The sequence below is a fragment of the Lacerta agilis genome, chromosome Z (assembly GCF_009819535.1).
Source record: "Lacerta agilis isolate rLacAgi1 chromosome Z, rLacAgi1.pri, whole genome shotgun sequence".
Classification (NCBI taxonomy): Eukaryota; Metazoa; Chordata; class Lepidosauria; order Squamata; family Lacertidae; genus Lacerta; species Lacerta agilis.
This window is the reverse complement of record NC_046331.1, coordinates 26,538,675-26,560,155: the sequence shown is the minus strand read 5'-3', so window position 1 is coordinate 26,560,155 and position 21,481 is coordinate 26,538,675. Positions and strand designations below refer to the sequence as shown.

General features: G+C 44.8%; 1 non-coding gene across 1 annotated transcript; it reads left to right on the top strand.

Annotated features, from left to right (window-relative positions):
* The first annotated feature begins 17,285 nt into the window (after positions 1 to 17,285).
* On the top strand, positions 17,286 to 17,449 carry LOC117040520. Its single transcript, XR_004425851.1, has one exon. It is a non-coding gene; the product is annotated as a U1 spliceosomal RNA (small nuclear RNA).
* The last annotated feature ends 4,032 nt before the right edge of the window (positions 17,450 to 21,481 follow it).

The window sequence follows — 21,481 nt, the reverse complement described above, 5'->3', positions numbered from 1 at the left end:
GCTGGGGATTGAATTTGGGACCTTCTGCATGCAAAGCAGGTGCTCTACCACTAAGCTGCAGTCCTTTCCCAAACGGCTTTATTGTCTCCCAGTTAAGAGGAGTTAAAACCCAGAAAGGCAGTAGAGGTCAAACCAGCCCAGAGGCCAAATCTTCTGGTGAACAACACTCAAATCATAATCCCAAATGCACCTGAAAGGAAGGTACTTCTGCATATCCTCATAACAATCTCTTCTTTTCCATGTTTTTTGTGTGTTCCAAATGGAGACTTTGGAAATGTAGGGCTGGCCCAGTAGTGCAACAGGAGGCTTAAGTGACCTGCCAGGAAGGGGGACTAGAGGAAGGCAGGAATCAGTGCAGCGAGAGTATTAGCCCTATCTTGGGGTGGGAGTTGGTGGAGGTTGCACATTTGCATTTTGCTCCGCTTTTCTTGGGCTGGCACTGTGAAAACAGGTTCTGTGGCATCTCTCAACTCTGCTGAAGTTTAGCTTTAGTGAAACTGGAGATTACTGAAATATGTATAGCTCAAAAGAAAGTTGTAGACTGCCATAATTCACCCCCCCAACATCTTCCTTCCTCATTTTTTGCTTAACAGAGTTGCCACAAATTCTCCTGATGTGTCCATGGTTAGAAAGCATTACCATCAGTGTATGCCCCTTGGACAAGTGACTCCCCCCTCACCCAGGAGGGTCTTCTCAGTGGGCCCTGCTGCTACGGTGTGTGGCCCATAGTACTGGCCCTGATCCCCATATAAAGAAAGTGAGGGATCCCCCCCACACCTGTAAGACAAGGTCATTGCACCATTTGGAACAAAGAAGAAAACCAAAAACATCGTTTGGTTTACTGGCTTTATTTCCTGGATGCTTAAATTGATCATGTGTTTTACACCCTGGCTCCAATCAGTTATGATTTCAAATAGCTTCTGGCTGGTGTAATTTGGAATAACCTACAGTATGAATTAAGGGTGTTAATGTTTACATAAGAATGCAACGTGTGCATGCATGTAATATATCTATATATATCTATGTACTTGTATACATGCATATTACATATGTATTAATATGCATGTGTATATAAATTTGTATAAAACCATCTTACACAGTTACGCAGGTCTTCATACTTTCATAAGGTGTTGGGGGAGGGTGGGGCTTAGAGGAAAATCCATAGGTCAGTGGCAGGGCACAAGCCTTGCTTGCAGAAGGTCCCTGGTTCATTCCATGCCATCTCCAATTAAAAAATGAGCAAGCAGTGTGTGATGGAAAAAAGACCTTTCTCTCTGCCTTAGATGCTAAAGAGCCGCTGTCAGCAAGTGTAAACAATACCAGACAAATGGTCTGTCTTAAGGCAGCTTCCTATGTACTTGCCAGGAGTCTAAAATGGTTTTCTCCACCTGCAGTATGAAGCGGCAAATTTATTATTCTCCTTATTAACCAGTTTTATGCACCACCCCTCATAATGTCAGCAATCCTAGGGCTTTCCCCCAACATATAATTCAACTCAATTGTCCACAAATTTCATCTGTTGCTTTAAAAGGGGGGGGGGGAGGAGGAAAGGTGAAGTTACAGTCCTTTCTTGTATGTCTGCACGATAGTGAATAGGTGAGATACGAAGTTTTGTTTTTCTGAACTGGGATTCAGATTCAGATCCAATCCCAATGGGCAGCTTCCAATGAACTCCAGGCTGAAAAAGAGCCACCTCCCCCAAGGGGCCATATTGGGGTCGAAACAGAATTTTGCGGTTGGTGCACATTCATATATTTTAATGAATTTATTATTGCACTTAATATCCTGCTTCTCCTCCAAGGAGCTCAAGTTGGCATACATAGTGCTCCTCCTCTCCATTTTATCCTCATAACAACCCTGTGATACGCTAAGAAAAGGTGACTAGCCCAAAGCCACTCACTGAGCTTCATGGCAAGGTCACTTTAACCATTACACAGCACTGCCCCTCTCTATAAACAGGAGGGTTGGGGGAGGGGAGGCTTACTAAGAGGAGAGTGTGTTCTGCAGCCTGGGCCAACCAGAGAAATTTTGCTGTCTGAGATTACATCCTCATTCCACATGTAGAAGCTGACCATATTGTTTTAAAAAACAGCATCCCATAATGTTTGGGAATTTTTAGTTTACAGAAAAGGTGTTTGAGAGGCAACATGATAGAAGTTTATAAAATTATGCATGGCCTTGAGAAAGTAGGTGGAGGAAATGTTCTCTCTCGCTCTCTTAACACTACAACTCAAGGACATGCAGTGAAGCTGAATGTAGGAATGTAGGAAGATAGACAGATACGAACAACAATTTCACTTTTATTTTGCTCGTTTGTTTTTTTAAAACGAACAAAATTGTTTTAGGTTATGAAAGAAGATGATTGTTTTCCTCAGATGCAAGCACTTAATGCTAACTATCTGAAATCAAATGGAAATATGAAAAAGGTGACTGAGTGGAAATTGAGGTTTGGACAAGTGAGTGCCAGTCTTTCTTTTTTTTAAAAAAAAACAGGTTTGGTACAAAGCACAGGGTTCAAACAGCACTGCTGTCTTGCAGACACAGAAGTACAGTGGTACCTTGCAAGACGAATGCCTCGCGCAACGAAAAACTCGCTAGACGAAAGGGTTTTGCGATTTTTTTAGGTGACTCGCAAGACGAATTTTTCTATGGCCGTGCTTCACATGACGAAAATTTCAATGCATTCCTATGGGAATTAAATTTCAATGCATTCCTATGGGAAACCGTGCTTCGTAAGACGAATTTTTCGCAATACGAAACGACTCGCGGAACGAATTAATTTCGTCTTGCGAGCCACCACTGCACATTTGCAAAGAGTCAGAGGGAATTTTTCTGTGCTTCACTGTCCACTATGTAAATATGACACTCAAGGCTAGACTCACAGTATTAATAATACTAATACAGGTGATAGGTGGGTTTGTGTGCCTGATAAATATAAATAGATTCTGCTTTGGATGCAGAGATGTTTTAATTAGTATGTATGTGTAAGCCGCTGCAAACTCAGATCTGCAAGAGCAGAACATAAGAACTGGATATGCATTCAGCATGCTGGAGAGAATATCAGCTTTCATTTACTCCCTAGCCCGGCCTCAAATTCTAGTCCTCATGTCTGCAATGGGAAGCCTAGTAAAATCTCAGAAGTAATGATTGGGGGGGGGATGTTGGAGTGCAGCTGTTACGCAAGACAGCTTGTGATTGGCACCTCAGAATCCTCCACAGCTCCATGTCCAAGCAGAGTTAGAGCTGGACTTGTCAAATATACCTGTTTTGCAAAATATATCCAGCACGTAGTATTCTCTTACCTTTGGTGCAGAATTTGAGGCTGCCTTGCTGTAGGATTCAGACCTTTCATTTTTGTTTTGCTGTAGATAGGCACAGTTCCTTTCATACCCTCTGACATTTCACAAGTGAAAATAATGAAAATTTTGCAATACTGCTATTCTTAAACTGAGAATTGCTGCCTGAATCCAACCTGATCTGCATGACCTGATGCCTGCACAGACGTTACCAGCTCTTCACCACATTGGTGTTTGTCAGGGGTAGACAACCTTGTTCGCTCCAAGGGCCAGATCCTTATCTGGATCAGCCTCAAGGACCAAATCTAATGTCCCAACGGCATCGGGTGATTTGCTGCTCCGAAGTCTTCAAAACACCTCACAGGCAGCAAGGCGCTGCTAAAGCAAAGGGGGGGGGGACACTTGTTTTAGCAGCAGTTTCAATGCAAACCCTTTCCTGGTTCATTGAATCCTGCTGAATTGAATCAGCGTATGCATGTCAAATCCTACTGCATGCAGGGAACCTGCTCATGCAGCCAAACTGAGCAGGATTTGGCCTCTTATCAGCTGACAAGTGTGTGTATCTGTTAAAGCCTGCTACTGTATTGGTTTCTCATGACAGTCCATGTGGCCTGCACAGCCGATGTGGAATTGATTCCCATCCCTTGCCCATCAGTAGGCAGGGGCAGACCTTGGTAATATTGCACCACCCACCCAGCCCTCATGCCACCTTCCCAATGACGGATAAGGGAGGCGCCACACTTTGGGAAAGGAGGCACAAAGCTCTGGCAGGGTCCTAAGAGTCTTCCTTCCTCCTTCCCAAAGCTGGGCAAGTGCTACTAGGGTTTGGGAAGGAGGCAGGAGGACTCTAGGACCTTGTCGGAGCCCTCACATCTCCTTTCTGAATCAAACACTTACCGGTACTAGGCTTTGGGAAGGAGACTTGGCCCCTGCACCCTGTGTGGGGAAACCAGTTGCACTGCCCTAAATCTGCCTCTGCAGATGGCATTATTGAATGATGTTTGCTGATGCGACAGGTGGATGTGGTTGGTGGAAAATGGACTTGTGGGCCAAAGTGGGCTACCTGGCAGGCAAAGACGGGCCTATGTATTGGAGGTATTGAGTGCATGTCCATCATGCTCATGTTGCAGTGCTTACAGCCTTTGCCTTGTATGGGGGAAACCCACACAACTATACCAGAGTGAAATGTATTTCTCCTGATTATGTTATTTTCCCTTTCCCACCCTCCCCGCTAGGCACTATTCATTGTAATAAAAAGTAGCCCACAAGGCTTTGGAATGGCTCATTATCAGAAGCAGAGTAGCAGCCACAGAGCTGTGAATACTCCATATTTTGTAAAGGCAGCTCCATGCTGTGGAAATGCTTTTCTATATAAATTAACTTGTTTACAAATTGGACACACACAATTCGGCACACTGGAGGAAGCCATATTAAAAAGGATTAAGCTCAACAGTCCAGGGAATTTATAACAGGCTTGGCAGCCCTGAGTATATTTCATTGAGAGTCTTCTCAGCTGAATAAATACTACAAGAAAGGTGGTGTTTTTTTGTTTTGTTTTTTTACAGGAGACTCTCAAATCCTTTCTTGACATTTAGAACAGCATATCATGGTTTGGTAATGTAATCTTCCGACAGAGACACCTCCAAGGGAAATAAATTTGCCTAACTCACTTAACAAATGTGGAATGGGGAGTTCTGCTTTAGGCTACAATTCTTGCTGCAGTTCAAGGATAGGATCTGATTTGTAAAATGAGAGGCACCACAGTTTCTCTCTCCCTGTAATACTGTCGTGAGGTGGCTTTTTCGGTGGGGGGTGGGTGGGTAGCGTGTATGCCTGAGCCCCCTTCTACTTCCTGGATCCAGCATGAATTTAATTCCTGGAACAGCTCGCTTCCTAGTGAGGTAATGGCCTATGTATGGGTCATTAAGGTAACAAATGAAGTGCCTCACACGGGTGGCCCTCAACTCCCTCAACTTGCTGGTAATTAGAAACACAAAGCCCAGAGTTGAGTTGGTGTGTGTGTGTAGTAGAAGCAAGAAGCAGGCTGGGCAGCTGAGAGACAGAGCCATGCTGGATCTCTGCCCGAATCCAAGGCTGTGGCAATGGGAGAAACAAGACACTCTTAGGATGTTAATGCTGCGGGCCCCTCCACTGAAGGTTCAGCCTCTATATATGTGTAAATAAACCACATATCTGAAAGACACTGCGGTCTCTGCTGTCCCTCATTCTGAGGAAACCGAACCCTAGGTAAGCGTCTGGAACCCCTGGAATCTCACACTGCTCAGAGACTGGGGTGGTGTGCAACAATACCAATATCTGCAGTGATCTATCTATCTATGCTTTTTGTACTGTACAGCATCTGTACAGTTTTGCATGGTTTTGTTTTGTTTTTATCTGTGCTTTTTTGTATTATGCTGTGTATTATCTACATTGACTGGTGGTGGCTGTCCAGGCTTTCAGAAAAAGCTATCTCCCCGCCCTACCTGGGGATGCCAGAGATTTAACCTGGGACCTTCTGCATGCAATGCAGATGCTCTGCCACTGAGCTACAGTCCTTCACTAAATTATCTGGGAAGCTCAGGTCCAGTCACCTGATCTGAAACAGATCTAGGAATGAAGAACACCATCTTAAATGCTGCAGCTTGGTCTTTTGTTACAGTTGTGTGAAAGAGCTTGCCCACATCATTGTATCTGGTGCCAGGATATAGTCTAAGGCTGAAGCTAAGCAGTACTGAATCTGGTCAATGCCTGGATGGATGACTGCCTGAGAACCACCTGCACACTGGCTTGGTTTCCACAATGAAAGAAAGGCAGGCTATAAAAGGCAGAAAATACATATGCAATTCTGGATCAAACTCCCTGGTGATCCCTGGAGAATCAAATGACACAGTTCTTGCAGGGCTGTCTAAACCATTTCACTGCTTGAGGAAGAGGACAAGCCGGTCCCTGCTCCCCAAATTCCACGTATCATAGCCAACTTGACCCAAAGCAGTTGACTCTTTTTTCAGTGATGAATGCAGGTTAGGCCAGGTTGCATATACTGCCCCTGTCCTTTTGCCTCTCCTCAGAATGTGGTACCTTGGCCAGCCACACTGCATCAAACTGTAGCTGGAGGATCATAGCTTTGAGTGCTTCCATGTTAAAAGCAAAGCAAAGCATATCTGCTGGTAATACACTAGTTTTCTATGCATGTAAAGGAACATGGGAATATACTGCTTGACCATCCAGTGAAGTTTTGCCTACTCCAATGGGTAGCAGTTCTTCCCCAGAGTCTCAGGCAGAGTTCTCTCACATTGACTGCTATGTTTATGCAGAATGAGCCAAGTTTTGTGAATTAATTGCTCCACCCACTTTTGTCTGTGGCCCTGCCCACCACTGGCATGTGGCCCCTAGAATGTTGCCCAGAAGGGAATGTGGCCCCTGGACAACATTCCTCATCCTTGAAGTTATAAAATAATGCTAGAAAGTCCCCAATCAAAGTAATCAATCAAACCTAGAAAAATATCAACTCAGTTTCAAAATGTCTGAAAAATGCTTTAGTTACTACATTCCCTTGTGCTTTGCTTTGTCAACAGGCTTTGATGTGTATAATTTCTCGCTCTAACCACAGACCTGGATATTTGTCTACTTAGCTCTTGAGGGAATCTTTTGTCCTTTTCCTACTTGACCTCTGAATAATTTAATTAATTCATCTGTTTTTAATTTAATCAACAAACCAGTATTAATTAAAAGGGAGATGGTTCATTGAGACATTCCTTTAATCAGTGTGTAGCCCTAAAAGAAAGAAGCAAACAAAAATTAAACAGCAGCAGTCATCCTGGTCCACCTTAGGGTTTTGGATATGACTCAGGGAAGAGGCAATGTCATTGTTGACCCTAGAGACAACTTTGTATCCTGGAGGAAGTGGTGGGGAATTTAGCCATTGATAGCCTTATCCTCCACAAATTTGCCTAATCCTCCTTAAAGCCATCCAGGTTGGTAGCCATCACTACTCTTGGTGGAGCAAATTTAAGTATGCACAGTGTGAATAAGTGCTACCTGTTATTTGTCCATAATCTCTCTCCATTCAACTTCATTAGATGATCCTGTTGCACAGTCTAGTGTGATGAGAAAAGAGGGGGGAAACCACATTCTGCATACCATGCATACCAGGCATATTTTTTACACACCTCTATCAAACCACAGAGCCTAGGGCTTGCTGATCAGAAGGTCAGCGGTTTGAATCCCTGTGATGGGGTGAGCTCCCGTTGCTTGGTCCCAGCTCCTGCCCACCTAGCAGTTCGAAAGCACGTCAAAAAGTGTAAGTAGATAAATAGGTACTGCTCTGGTGGGAAGGTAAATGGCATTTCCGTATGCTGCTCTGGTTCGCCAGAAGCGGCTTTGTCATGCTGGCCACACGACCCGGAAGCTGTACACCGGCTCCCTCAGCCAGTAACCCGAGATGAGTGCTGCAACCCCAGAGTTGGACAGGACTGGACCTAATGGTCAGGGGTCCCTTTACCTTTTACCTTTATCATTGCCCTGCTGTGAATGCTGAAGACTGCTCCCTACAAAGGCCCTTTCCCCCTGGCCTAGGGGGCGGGGTCCAGACTCACCCTGCTCAACATAAGAGACTCCTGGGAGGGAGGGACATTGCCTGCTGCAAGTGCTGAAGAGCCCAGACTCACTGGAACAAACTCTGGGGTTGGGGAAACTGTTGAAAGTATTTTTAAAAGTTTTAAATGTTTTAAAATAGTTTTTAATCTGTGGCGTTTTAATTTTTTTGTTTTTGGGGGATGGGGTAAACATTTAGTCGGGGCTGGGGATTATTTTAATTTTAGTATAACTGTAAGGAGTTACGCTAGGATCAGTTATACACTTAGTATAACTGTAAGGAGTTACACTAGGATCAGACCATGTCATTACCAAAGAGGCAGATTTAGTCCTTTTTTGAACACTGTCCCTGCCTCCGGGTCTGGTCTTGACCAGGATACTGGAATCAACAAGGGAGACCCACATGACCTTAAGGTGCTGCTTGCAAAGCCAGGTCAATGATCCACAAGACCACTGTCATCCACAACTTGATTGCAGATGGAACACTTGAGCTGGCATGTGTGACAGAGACTTGGTTGGATGAAGCAGATGGGCCTGTCCTTGCTGCTGCTTGTCCACTAGGTTTCTCTTACACACAGCAACCCAGGTCATATGGGCAGGGAGGGTTGCAGTGATTTTTAGGAAGTCATTAGCTTACACTGGGTGTTTTATTGGGAAGACCCAGTTTTCTGAGTGCATGTTCTGGAAGTTGGGCAATAGGGGAAGTATAGAATTCCTTTTGGTGTACCAACCTCCGCGCTGCACCAAGGATTCCCTGCCTGAGCTGCTGCAGGTTGTGGCGGATGTTCTCCTGGAGACACCTAGTTTGGTTGTCCTAGGGGACTTTAACATCCATGCCAACATGACCTTACAAGGGGTTGCTCAGGACTTCATGGAAAGCATGGCCTCCATGGGGCTGTCCCTGAATAAGTCTGGTCCAACCTATAGCCACAGACATGCCTTAGACCTGGTGTTCACCTCTATGGATGGTGGTGAACTGACACCAAGTAAAAGTGAAACTAAAGAAGTGCCATGGTTGGATCACTTCCTGCTGCAACTGGACTTCTTGACCCTTCCCCTCTGCAGGGAGGTGGGGCTGATTCGGATGGTCCACCCCCACCACTTAATGGATCCAAATGGTTTCCAAAGAGTGGTAGGGGATGCTTTATCCCATGCTGATGGCATTTTAGCTGATTCCCTGGTGGCCCACTGGAATGCGGAGTTAACCAGGGCAGGGCCGGATTTAGGCTTGATGAGGCCCTAAGCTACTGAAGGTAATGGGGCCCTTTATATGTGCAGCTGTCCTTTGTCAACAACAAATTGTCGCTGTTTTTTGTGTTGAATATATGCTATATGGTAATTTATGAATCTAATAGGTATCTAAAGCCATTTGCACCTAACAAAATAGGAGCCTACAAAACACAAAAACTTATTTTATTTGTTTTTTTAATCTTATATTTTGGAAATGTACATCCAGGTTTTTTCCTTTAAATTTTTTTGGGGGCCCCTAAGCTATAGCTTGTTTAGCTTATACATAAATCTGGCACTGAACCAGGGCTATTGACTGTCTGGCTCTGAAGCACCCTCTCCAATTGCATGGAGCCTGAATAGCCCCATGGTTTCCCCCAGAGCTGAGGGCACTAAAACAATTGCTGATGCAGCTAGAGTGCTGGTGGTGGAAAACTCATTCTGAATTGGACGGGACATGGGTTAGAGCTCAACATCGAGCCTACCAAGTGGTGATAGTGACAGCGAAGAGGACTTTCTTCATTGCCTGTATTACATCTGCAGAAAACAGTAGCAGGAGACTCTTTCAGGTGTTCGCAATCTAAAGGAATCACCTCCACCACCAGGCCACAAGATCTCCTGCAATGATTTTGCAATGATTTTTGTACATAAAGTCGCTCAGAATTGGAATGAGGTAGACTGCACCATGGGAGCAGGGGCGGGGCGGGGCGGGGCGGGGCGGGAGAGTGCTCGAGTCCTGTGTAGTCTCAAGTTGCATGGGATCAATTCTAATCTGCTACCTCTGAGGATGTGGATGGGCTGCTTGGATGAGTGAAACTGACCACATGTCTCCTTGATCCTTGCCCATCCTGGCTCATAAAAATGATTTGGGAAGGGATGGGCGATGGGCTCTGCGGGGTGGTGAATGCTTCCCTCTGTGAGGTAGCCTTCCCAGACCTGATGAAAGAGGTGGATATTAAACCACTTCTTTAAAAAAACCATCTTTGTACCTGGCCAATATGGCCAACTATCACCCTGTATCAAAACTTCCATTCTTGGGCAAGGTGATTGGTGGTAGCTGAACAATTCCAAGCATGCTTGAATGTGGATGATATCCAGCTCTACATCTCTTTTAAATCAGAACCAGTGAAGGCAGTGAAGGTCCTGTTTAGGTGCCTGGAGGCAGCTGGAGGATGGATGGCGGCTAACAGATTGAGGTAGAATCCTGACAAGACAGAAGTATTTTTTGGGGGGGGGACTTGGGTGGGTGGGGGAGGGGGACTCCTTGGTCCTGAAGGGGGTAACTGTGCACCTGAAGGACCAGGTGTGCAGCCTGGGAGTAATTTTGGACTCACAGCTGTCCATGGAGGCGCAGGTCAATTCTGTGTCCAGGGCAGCTGTCTACCAGCTCCATCTGGTACGCAGGCTGAGACCCTCCCTGCCTGCAGACTGTCTCACCAGATTGGTACATGCTCTAGTTATCTCCCGCTTGGACTACTGCAATGTGCTCTACATGGGGCTGCCTTTGAAGGTAACTCGGAAACTACAATTAATCCAGAATGCGGCAGCTAGACTGGTGACTGGGAGTGGCTGCCAAGACCACATAACACCAGTCCTGAAAGACCTACATTGGCTCCCGGAATGTTTCCGAGCACAGTTCAAAGTGTTGGTGCTGACCTATAAAACCCTAAACGGCCTTAGCCCAGTGTACCTGAAGAAGCGTCTCCACCCCCATCATTCAGCCCGGACACTAAGGTCCAGCTCCGAGGGACTTCTGGTGGTTCCCTCACTGTGAGAAGTGAAGCTACAGGGAACCAGGCAGAGGGCCTTCATGGTAGTGGCACTCTCCCTTCAGATGTCAAGGAAATAAGCAACTATCTGACTTTTAGAAGACATCTGAAAGCAGCCCTGTTTAGGGAAGTTTTTAATGTTTGATATTTTATTGTGTTTGTAATACTCTGTTGGGAGCTGCCCAGAGTGGCTGGGGAAACCCAGCCAGATGGGTGGGGTATAAATAAAATCACCACCACCATCTTACTCAACCCCCCCCCCCCCGGCCAAATAAAAAATAAGTCCCAGAAGTTGTAAACTTTCCTGATGGGGTAAGAAAGCTTCCTCTGTCATAGGCAGTAATGCTTCTGAATACCAGATGGTGGAAACTGCAGGAAGGGAGAGCACTGACACAATGTATTTGGGCTTCCCAGAGGCATCTGGCTGGCCATTATGAGAACAAGATGTTGAACTAGAAAGGCCACCAGAACTTGTTGGAACTCAGTTCTGGTACCACTCAGGTGGATGCCATTGCCATTCTAAGAGAACACACCTCTTTTTCTAGAAAAATAGCACTGGCCACTGGGCTGATCCAGCAGGAAAGTCTTGTGTTCTTATGCTCTAGCCTCTTGGTCATTTTGATTGCTCAATTGCTTCATGATATGAAAGAAAAAATATTAAAAAAACTGTTAAAAGGCACATTATGGCAATTCTGCACTAGCTGAACCTTTTTTAAAGGCAGCCTTCTGTGGAGCGCATGGTGGCAGTCCAATTTGGTGTATGTCCACCAGTTATGGAGCTCTGTTAGCCTCCTTGCCCAAGATGCCTGCCTTCTCTTTTAGCCATGGGTCTCACACTACAACATCTGATGTGTTCAAAGAGCCAAGAACTTTCATTCTGACTGTACTGGAGGATTCGTTTTAATAACTCCATGCTGAAGTCTGTGAGAGCAGCAATATTTTTGGTATGATTCTTTCACTTTCATTCAAGGCCCTGCTTGGATGTCATTAGCCTTTGTTACATTATCTCCTCTGTCCAGCCTGTCTTGGTGAGTCATTCCACATAGACTAGCAGATCCTTTAATAATTCAGCTCGTTAGGAGATGATACCCAACTGTCCTTTGGAATCGCCTTGAAGACAGAAGAAGAAGAAGAAGAAGAAGAAGAAGAAGAAGAAGAAGAAGAAGAAGAAGAAGAAGAAGAAGAAAGGAAATCTAAGAAACCAAGTTATCCCAGGAGAAGCTATTATCTCCACTGCCCATAAGGTGATGCTGACAGAAAAGGCTGCAAAGGGGGGGGCAATGACTTCCATTCAGGATTTCTAAAATGATGAAAAACTTGCTCATGAGGCAGATGGGTAAAGTTGCAAATATTAACAAAGCATGGATGAGATTAATTCCTTTCTTCCACATCCACACACCCCAAAAGAGAGTTTCCTTTGTGGAGATGTGTTGTCCAGGCAAGCACTGAGGGAGGCCTAAGGATGGAAGAAGGCATCATTTCCCATTCAGCTCTCTCTATTAATTGCATGCAGCGCTGTTTCTGTCCCACTGCATTTCACCATCTGCCAAAAACTGTTATTCATCTCACTGTCCGCTGTGGCAATATTACAGAACCTCTTATCATTGGCCATGCTGCCTGAGGCTGATAGGAGTTGAAGCCCAACCTTTGGAGGGCCACATTTCCCCATTCCTGCTATAAAGATATGTCATATTGATAGAAGGACAAGAGCCACAGACAACTGGCTAGCAGGACTTCACAGCAGAACAGGACTTTGTTTCATTCAACCACTTAATCCCAAATTAAATTTAATAAAAGACCTGTGGCTGTACTACGGAATAATAAATAAATAAATAAATAAATGCTGATGGTATTCTGGGCATTGCATGCTTTTAGGGCAATGAAGAGAAAAACACAATTTAATCTGTTTAACAGACTGTGTTATTGGATTGGGACTTCTTTAGCACTTGGGGGAGAAGTCCTTTTGCTGTTATTCAGATTCAGAGTGCAATTGGGTGCCAAGAAATACAAACAACACATACACAGGTGCCATTGTGGAAGCGTGGCATGGGAGGACTCAAAAGCTTGACCTCCCACAGGATTCTCCAAGCCCCTTCCCTGAATTTTCAGTTTTTATTACGAAAGAAGAAGTAGAATCCACTTTTACGTCAAGAGATATAAGGAAATAAGACCCTCCGCAATCCACCCCATGGCTCCAACCCAGGGACCCCCTGTCAGGCCAACCTGCCATTAGCCAATCTGGGGACCACTCAACCTGCCTCAGATCCAGTCCCAAATTAATTTGGAGAGTGCGGCTTATGTTTAATTAGGGTTAAAAAATATATGGCTGGGGTGGGGGTGAGACATTACATTTCCTTCCCCCATTTCTTACCAAGAATGGCATGGTGGTGTTTTCATTTTGCTGGATGCTCCTGTGGAGAAGCTGCTTGCGAGCAAGCGTCTTGTACCCCACAAGATTTCTGCAATGATACTAGGTTGAGCCCAGATTGGGAAGCAGTCCCCCAGATTGGAGGTGGGGGAAAGGGGCATGTGTTGTAAAAGGCTGCAGTCTGGTGCCAGGCATTATCTGAGCAAGTTGGTCACTCAGAGCTCTCCCTTCCCCATGTGTGCCTCTTCAGGACTGGAACAGGACAGCAAATGGGTTTGGTTTGCATGCAGGCACAGCTGCTTGTTGGAGGAGAAGCCCCAGTTCTTCATTGAGGTTTTGTGGGTTGGGAAGCACAGGGGTCACAGAGGCTGATGCTTTATTTATCTGGGGCTGGCTTTGAAAGTCAGATCAACGCATGGTCTCAAGAAACAATGGAAACACATGCTGGAGGGTGTATGATATGGCTAATTGGACCTTTGTCATTAGCATTACAGGCTTGCTGGAGAGGGAGAGCAGATTGCATTTAGCTCTATGTTTATTTGACTGGTTTCTCCCCCCCTCTATTGGTGGGATATGTTGGTTTTCTGTAATTTTTCTATGCAAAATCATTTCCCAAAGAACTATTTTATTTCACTTTAGTAAAATTTTCACTTTGTTTCATAAAAACCTTGTGGTCTCAAATTATATACCACTCCATATATATCCCCCCAAAACTGGGGTGCCATCTCACCCCTTACCTTTCTTTTAACTTGTGGAGGGGCTGTGTCATCTAAACCCACTTTTTAGCCACAGCTAAAGTTATCCATCTGAAGGAAATCAGCCCTGAGTGCTCACTGGAGGGACAGAACCTGAAGCTGAGGCTCCAAAACTTTGGCCACCTCATGAGAAGAGAAGACTCCCTGGAAAAGACCCTGATGTTGGGAAAGATTGAGGGCACAAGGAGAAGGGGATGACAGAGGACGAGATGGTTGGACAGTGTTCTCGAAGCTACCAACAGGAGTCTGACCAAACTGTGGGCAGGACCGGTGCTAGGGTTTCTTGCACCCTAGGCAGACCACCTTCTGGCGCCCCCCCGCCTGCCCCCCACCAAAGCCTGCTTTAGTGGGAGGTGGGGGGGGTGGAGAGGCAAGCAGCAGTTTCTCTGCTGTAGCGGAGAAGCTGCTGCTTGCCTGTCCTGCCCCCTGCCCCCCATCAAAGCCTGCTTTAGTGGGAGGTGGGGGGTGGAGAGGCAAGCAGCAGTTTCTCTGCTGTAGCGGAGAAGCTGCTGCTCGCCCGTCCTGCCCCCCGCCCCCATCAAAGCCTGCTTTAGCGGGAGCCAGGGGGTGGTGTAGGGGGCAAGAAGCCCCTCTCCGCTGTAGCGGAGAAGCTGCTGCTCGCTCGTCCCGCCACTCGCCCCCTGCCAAAGCCTGCTTTAGCGGGAGGTGGGGGTGGTGTAGGCGGCAAGCAGCACCTCTCCGCTACAGCGGAGAAGCTGCTGCTAGCCCGTCCAGCCCCCCTGCCCAAGCCTGGCCAGCGCCCCCTCCATTTTGGCGCCCTAGGCAATTGCCTAGTTCGCCTTAATGGACGCACCGGCCCTGACTGCGGGAGGCAGTGGAAGACAGCAGTGCCTGGTGTGCTCTGGTCCATGGGGTCACGAAGAGTCGGACATGACTGAACGACTGAACAACAATAAAACAAGAGTTACAGGAGCAACAAGTTCATTGCTCAGTTGAGATCTGAATGTGGGTTCTAATGATCTCAACTATACTCTTCTCATTTTCAAATAAATATATTTGCTAAAACTGCATGCATGTGTGTATGTGTGCGTGTGTGTGTATAGAGAACTGGAAACAATTAATTAGAAATTTTCATTAAGTTTAATGACACTCTCCAAGAATGCTTTCCAGGCCTTTCTAATCAAGCACAGCCTTGACAAAGCTGTTTTTAACCTTGGCACTGGAACACAACTGGAGAAATGACTGAATTCATATAAATTCCTCCAAAATGTATTGTTCAATAAGCACAGGATCAAGTGGCCTCTGATTAAATCCAATTAATATAACATTTTGGAGTGGAAAATGTCACTTGGCGACACAGATCATGATCTCACCCTTCGCATCAGGCTGAAACATCCCTGATATAATGTTAGCAATAAAACTTTTTTCTTTTCTTTTTTGAATTTGGAAACAAGGCTACAACCTACTTGTGAGAGATACCTCCTGTTTTCTGTCATTTGTTCCTGATATATCTTATTCCTATTTTCTCCCTGTTTGGAGACATGCCTCCTTAAAATTTTGTTAGATACAACTCAATGGAGTCATTCTTCAAGGTTTGACTCTGGGTCAGCTCTACCATTAGACAGAGTGTGGCATCTGCCTCAGGTAGCAGATGCTTTGTGGCTGTAGTGGCAGCCTTCCAACCATTCCTCCTTAGCTTCCTATTCATTCTCCTCTTGAGATCAGAGCTGTGTGCTGGCACATGGCCTCTCATTTACACTATCCTAATGCAATGGAGGACTTGCCCCATTGCCAGTCTTGATATAAGATTTCTGTGCCAATCCAGTCAACATCTTGCCCTCTGCCTCAGGGAGAGAATATCTTGGGCCAGCCCTGGTTCAACTCCCTCCCCAGAATCTACAGAAGAGCCTTCCTTCTACCAACCTAGTGTCCTCAACATGATGCCAACTCACATCTGCTGCAACCAGGGTGGATAATGATTTGAAGGTGAGCTGAGGAAAGCTACACTAGAAGTTAAATATCTAAAAAGTAAATTTCTAAAAAGTAAATAGCAGGTGCAAGCAGCCTGATCCAGACTGTGACCATAACTAGGAGTATGAGGATTTAACTCAGGGAAAGGAAACCTGATGCATGCTAGAAGTTGTTGGATTACATCTCATCATTCCTGATGCTTGGTCATATTGTCTTGGTAGCAAACTTTCTCCAAGAGTTGGGACCAGGAGAAGCAGGTGGGAAAAAAACCCTTTACTGCAAGAGGTGCCTCTGAAGATTGCTTTTTCAAACTCCCGATAAAGTCAAATGTCAAGGAAGCAAAAGGGGAGCTATTTCAGTATTAGCAATTCTGTATGCAGCTGTTGGTGATGAATATGATGTGTGCAATTAGAACAGCACACACTATTTAGTGCTGCGCGTTTTGCAAAATGGCTTTCTGTTCAACTAGGTCCTCTCCCATTTATAATCAGTGACAGCTACTATTCACTGCCAGGAAAGCCTGATTCATTCTGACTCACTGCTGAAGTCCCTGCGCTGCCGTGTGTGTGTGTGTGTGTGTGTCCACGTGTGAAGAATAATACAATATTCATGCTCTTTGATGGAGCCAGCGTGTATGTTCCTCGTGGAGGTACAAGCCCTGCCTTTTGAATTACATGAATAATGGGCTGTGCCTCAAATGTAACTTCAGTGAAACTATTTGGAAGTCACAGTTTGGATAAATCTGGGCCATGCTGTAGCATTCCCCCAAAAGCCTACTCAAAGTGAATTCTGAAGACTGCATGTTCTTTTCGTACAGCTATGCTTGAAATTTTGCTAAGAGTTTTGCACGTACGGGAAAAAGACATGCAGGCTACCTCAATATTTTTTTCTTTCAGAGAAGAATACAACTGAGCTGCTTTGAATTAAAAGACAACAACAGCATTCAGCAGGTGGCCCTAGCTTTTCCACAAACCATTAAAGACTAGAGATAAGGAAGAAATTTGGTTCAGATTACACTTAAATATGAACCCACCTAATCTGCACTTCTCAAAACAATATGTGAGCAAAGTTGTCCTATGAAATTCATACTTCTCTTATTTTTTTCAGTGCAGTTCTCCAAGTAATGTGTTCATAAATGCATTTGCTAGGGTAAAGTGTACATGCAAGTGCATACATTGATGAAAATAAAATGTATCATATTAAGGGAAACTCATTGCAATAATGGGTATATTAGGAAAAAATGCATTATAAATGTGTATATTAGGAGAAATTCACACTAAACTGCAGATGAATTTTCATGAGGACTTAAAAATAATAATAATCACAAAATGAAAATTGAATACCGGTGCTTACCTGGCAGGGGAGACACCTATATTATGAAGGAGGTTTTCCCAGGTTGAGGCTTATCCATTGTACTGCAGGTGTGCTGACCACTGTGATTTCCACAAATGTAGGAAACTCGACAGGATAATTTGTGGTGGTGGGGGACTGTGTTCACGTTTTCCCCTAGGGGAAAAAAAGAAAGACTGGGAATATGAGAACTGAAGACAATCTGAAATGGACAGGTTTGCCTGTTCCTATCAAAGAGAGCACAATTAAGGCAGCTCTCTAGCATAGTTATCCCCACCAAACAGAAAAAGTAGGAAATGGATTTCATAAAGTGATATTTTAGTAAACACTGGGGAAGTAGAATATACAATTTCCACAATTCATGTTGAGATATAATTGTGTAAGGCAAGGACACATCCTAGGCTGCTGACATGGCCCTAATCATCATCATCATCATCATCATCATCTGCCAGCTGATGTCATAGCCTGAAAGTGGTCAGCTGACCTTGGAGTCCAGTAGAGAGAAACAAGGTGCTATAAAAATGAAAATAGGTACAGTTATTGAAAAAAGGTAAATGAGTGAAACTGTTCAAGTGGCAACCGTATACATTTAACAAAAAGAGGTGTGTCCCACAGAACAAAATGCCTTGACTGTCAAAGGCCAATAAAAAGTGTTGTATCTTCAGCAGATAAAACAAAATAAAAATTAAAAATAATATCCTTCCAGTAGCACCTTAGAGACCAACTAAGTTTGTTATTGGCATGAGCTTTCGTGTGCATGCACACTTCTTCAGATACACTGAAACAGAAGTCACCATTGGTCTCTAAGGGCGCACCGGACCATAGGGCGCACCTCGTTTTCAGAGGAGGAAACAAGGGAAAAAATATTTTTCTGGTTTTCCTCCTCTAAAAGCCCTGTTTGTTTGTTTGTTTGTTTGTTTGTTTGTTTGTTTTGAGGATCAGCTAAAAGTTTTGCAGCTTTTTTGCAAAGGGAAAAACCCTGTTTTTTTAGGATCAGCTAAAGGTTTTGCACCTTTTTTACAAAGGGAAAAGCCCTGGTTTTTTTGAGGATCAGCTAAAAGTTTTGCAGCTTTTTTTGCAAAGGGAAAAACCCTGTTTTTTTGAGGATCAGCTAAAAGTTTTGCAGCTTTTTTTGCAAAGGGAGAAAAGCAAAGAAAAGCCCCGTTTTTATGGGGTTCAACTCACATTTCTGTAGCTTCTAAAGGAAAGGGAGCCTTTCCTACAGTTTCCAGACAGATAATCTAATCAGCCAGTCACAGTCGCTGGGGAAACAAACAACCTCCCTCTGCAGCACATTCAACAATGGAGGCCTGGGCAAGGGGACGGGGCTGAAAGGGAGCCGGGGACTCTTATCTCTCTCCCGATCTCTTGCTGATCGGCTGCTGAGCGGGGTCCTTTCAACACCCCCTTTTCTCCTTGTAAAATAAAAAGCATGATCCTCTTTTGGCCCCTGGGCAATTCAGCTCCAGGGACCACCATTCACTCCATAAGATGCACAGATATCTCCCCTTACTTTTTAAGAGGAAAAAAGTGTGTCTTATGGAGCAAAAAATACGGTATATCCAATTTAGTTGTAATTGCACTGGGCCAGTGTTTCTTTTAAACCTATGACTTCTTAAGTTTAGATTTTGAAGTGTGTGACTTAGGAAAAGGCCAGAAATAGATCTCTTCATCCATCTGCCTGAGAAACTTTTCCAATGTTCAGAATGAATTCATCGTGACTCCCACACAGAGCACCAAAGGATCAGGAAAAGCTACTGGAATGCGTCAGAAGGAGCTATTGAGAGCTACTGCACTCCAGATCTATTGTAGTTTATAGCAATGTTTGCCATCTGCCTGGCTAGTTCCTGTGTCTCCTGGAAAAGACAATCATGCTAGCACAGTGTCACAATTGCTAGCATTTTAAAGATCTAAATCTGAATGCAGAAAGTTCTGAAGCAAATCAAACAGCTGAGCACCCCTATTGTTACCTGATTCTGCAGAAGTCAAAATCTAGAAAACAACTCACTGTGTAGATAGTGTCATACAGTTAAGCCACTAGATGACGCTGGGCTTAGCTATATCTGAATGGAATCAGACATTTCCTGTTACCTATGGCCAGCCAAATACATTTTGACACCTGAGGCAAACTACAAAATGGTGCCACCTCTGTACCAGGGAGGAAGGGGAAACTGAAGATTTCTAACAATGGTTGAATAAAGATCTGCATTGGGAATGAGTGTAGGTGGAGACCAGTAGGGCCTCCTATTCACCAAGAGGCCCCTGTAGAAGTGGCATGGGCAGGGGGGCTGCCAAGTAGCTGGCAGATCCAGCCTCCAAGGAGCATGCCACAGCTGTCGCCACACTCTTGCTGATCTGTGCTGTGGCTACACCCTCAACCACTGCACATGGTAGAAAGGCTTCGCCACCGGTAAAGCAACACATACTACTTTGTCACATGCTTTACTACCCCTGTTTCTTGAGTGACTGGAAAATAGATGGGTTGGGTGTATGGCTGGAAAACAGGGGGAAATGTGTGCATTTGTGCATGCTTTGCGTATGTGTGTATGGGATGTGTACATTTGGCTAGTCTGTATGCTATATGTGTGTGTGTGTGGAGGGAGAAAGCCACACTCCCTCTAGGCATATCCACAATAACTAGAGAGTTGGTCCACTGTCAATGTGACTCCCAATTCCAAAATGTTTAGTCACCCTGCTGTACACAGACTGCCAGCAACCATCCAGTGTTTCAGGCAGGGGGTCTTTCCTAATCCCGATCTTATGTGGATATTTGACTTGTTGTAATTTACAACAGGTGCATGAGTTTTCTTATTTCCTCCTCCATCCCAATTCATTTTTATTTTGTGTCGTACTATTTTAAATTGCATTCTCAGGGCAGGGACTATAAACTGCTCTGGAAAATTGTTTTGCCTGAAGCGCAGCAAAACATTTAAACAACAACAACAACAACAACTAAATAAGTAAACACTAATGAATTCTAGCCTCATGAGAGAGGCTGGGGAGAGGGGAATACTTGTCTCTCTCTGCTGCCTCCACACTTTGCAAAACCTTATCAACTACCAAAATGAGCTGATTTTCTGAAACAAGGTCTTCTTTGAGGTGAGATTTGTGTTCACGTTAATCTGGGGGGGGGGGCATAACAGGGGCAAAAAGCATAATGAGAATTCCTCTTGCTACGAACAGCCATTGTAGTACTTTCTCTTGAAATGTGCGAGAATTGATGCTGAGATGTGGGCTCGTTTCAGGCAGGAGATGACAAATAATTTGGCACCAACCAAACTGTTGCTGTTTTAGACTTCTCCGGGCCATCTGCCATAGGGAAAACAAGAGGATATGTTTCCTGACTCAGAGGGACGCAAGCAGAGAAGTATTATCTGCATATGGATTTGTACAAGGTCCATCTGATACAGACACAGAGGCATTCAAGGTTAGCATTAAATCTTCATGTCAGTTTTTCCGCTCCATATGGTTATTGGAAGTTCATCAGCAAAGGTCCTTCTGTGGGTGACTTAAAGGTTAACCCTGTTGTTAGTAAATAACCTAAACAAGAGGGTGATGGTGGAGATATAGCTTAGCAACCAGGCAAGGGTGTTAAGATGTTCACTGAGGTAACGCATGCTCTGGTTGGCTCTGTTGTTCTGAGGGAGTGCTCTTCTGTACTTTTTAGTTGTCTGTCTTCCTGCTCTGTAGAAAAATCTCTGTTCCTTTCTCCTCAGTTATGCACTGCTTTTGTTTATTTTCAGGATTTCTTTACTCCCTGGAGTCCATCTGCATTTTTAAAAATGACTTTGCTAAGGGTGATGATGAAGGCAGCAATGGCTGGCATTGTTAACTAACTGGGAGGTCCACATTCTAAGCTGGGGGTGCATTGCCAACCTTCGAAACCCCCGACTTTGCTACGTCTTCCTTCTTGCTACTGCTGTCTGCTCACCTTTCCTTTCTTGGTAGAGCAAGCAGTGACTGGAGCAGCTCCAGCCTGTCTTGCCCCATCCCTCTGGGCCAGGAACATTTTCTGGAGTCCACCAAGCCTCTGAACTGCAGGGTGGTAAAGGAGGGAGGCTGGTAAGGCTATTTTATCATTCTGCATCTGTTGTAATGTGATCACCCCTCCCTGGGTTGGGGTTGAGTTTTGAACCTGTTGTTATGTGATTATTTTTAGAAATATTTGGACATTTGTTTATTTAAGGCCGT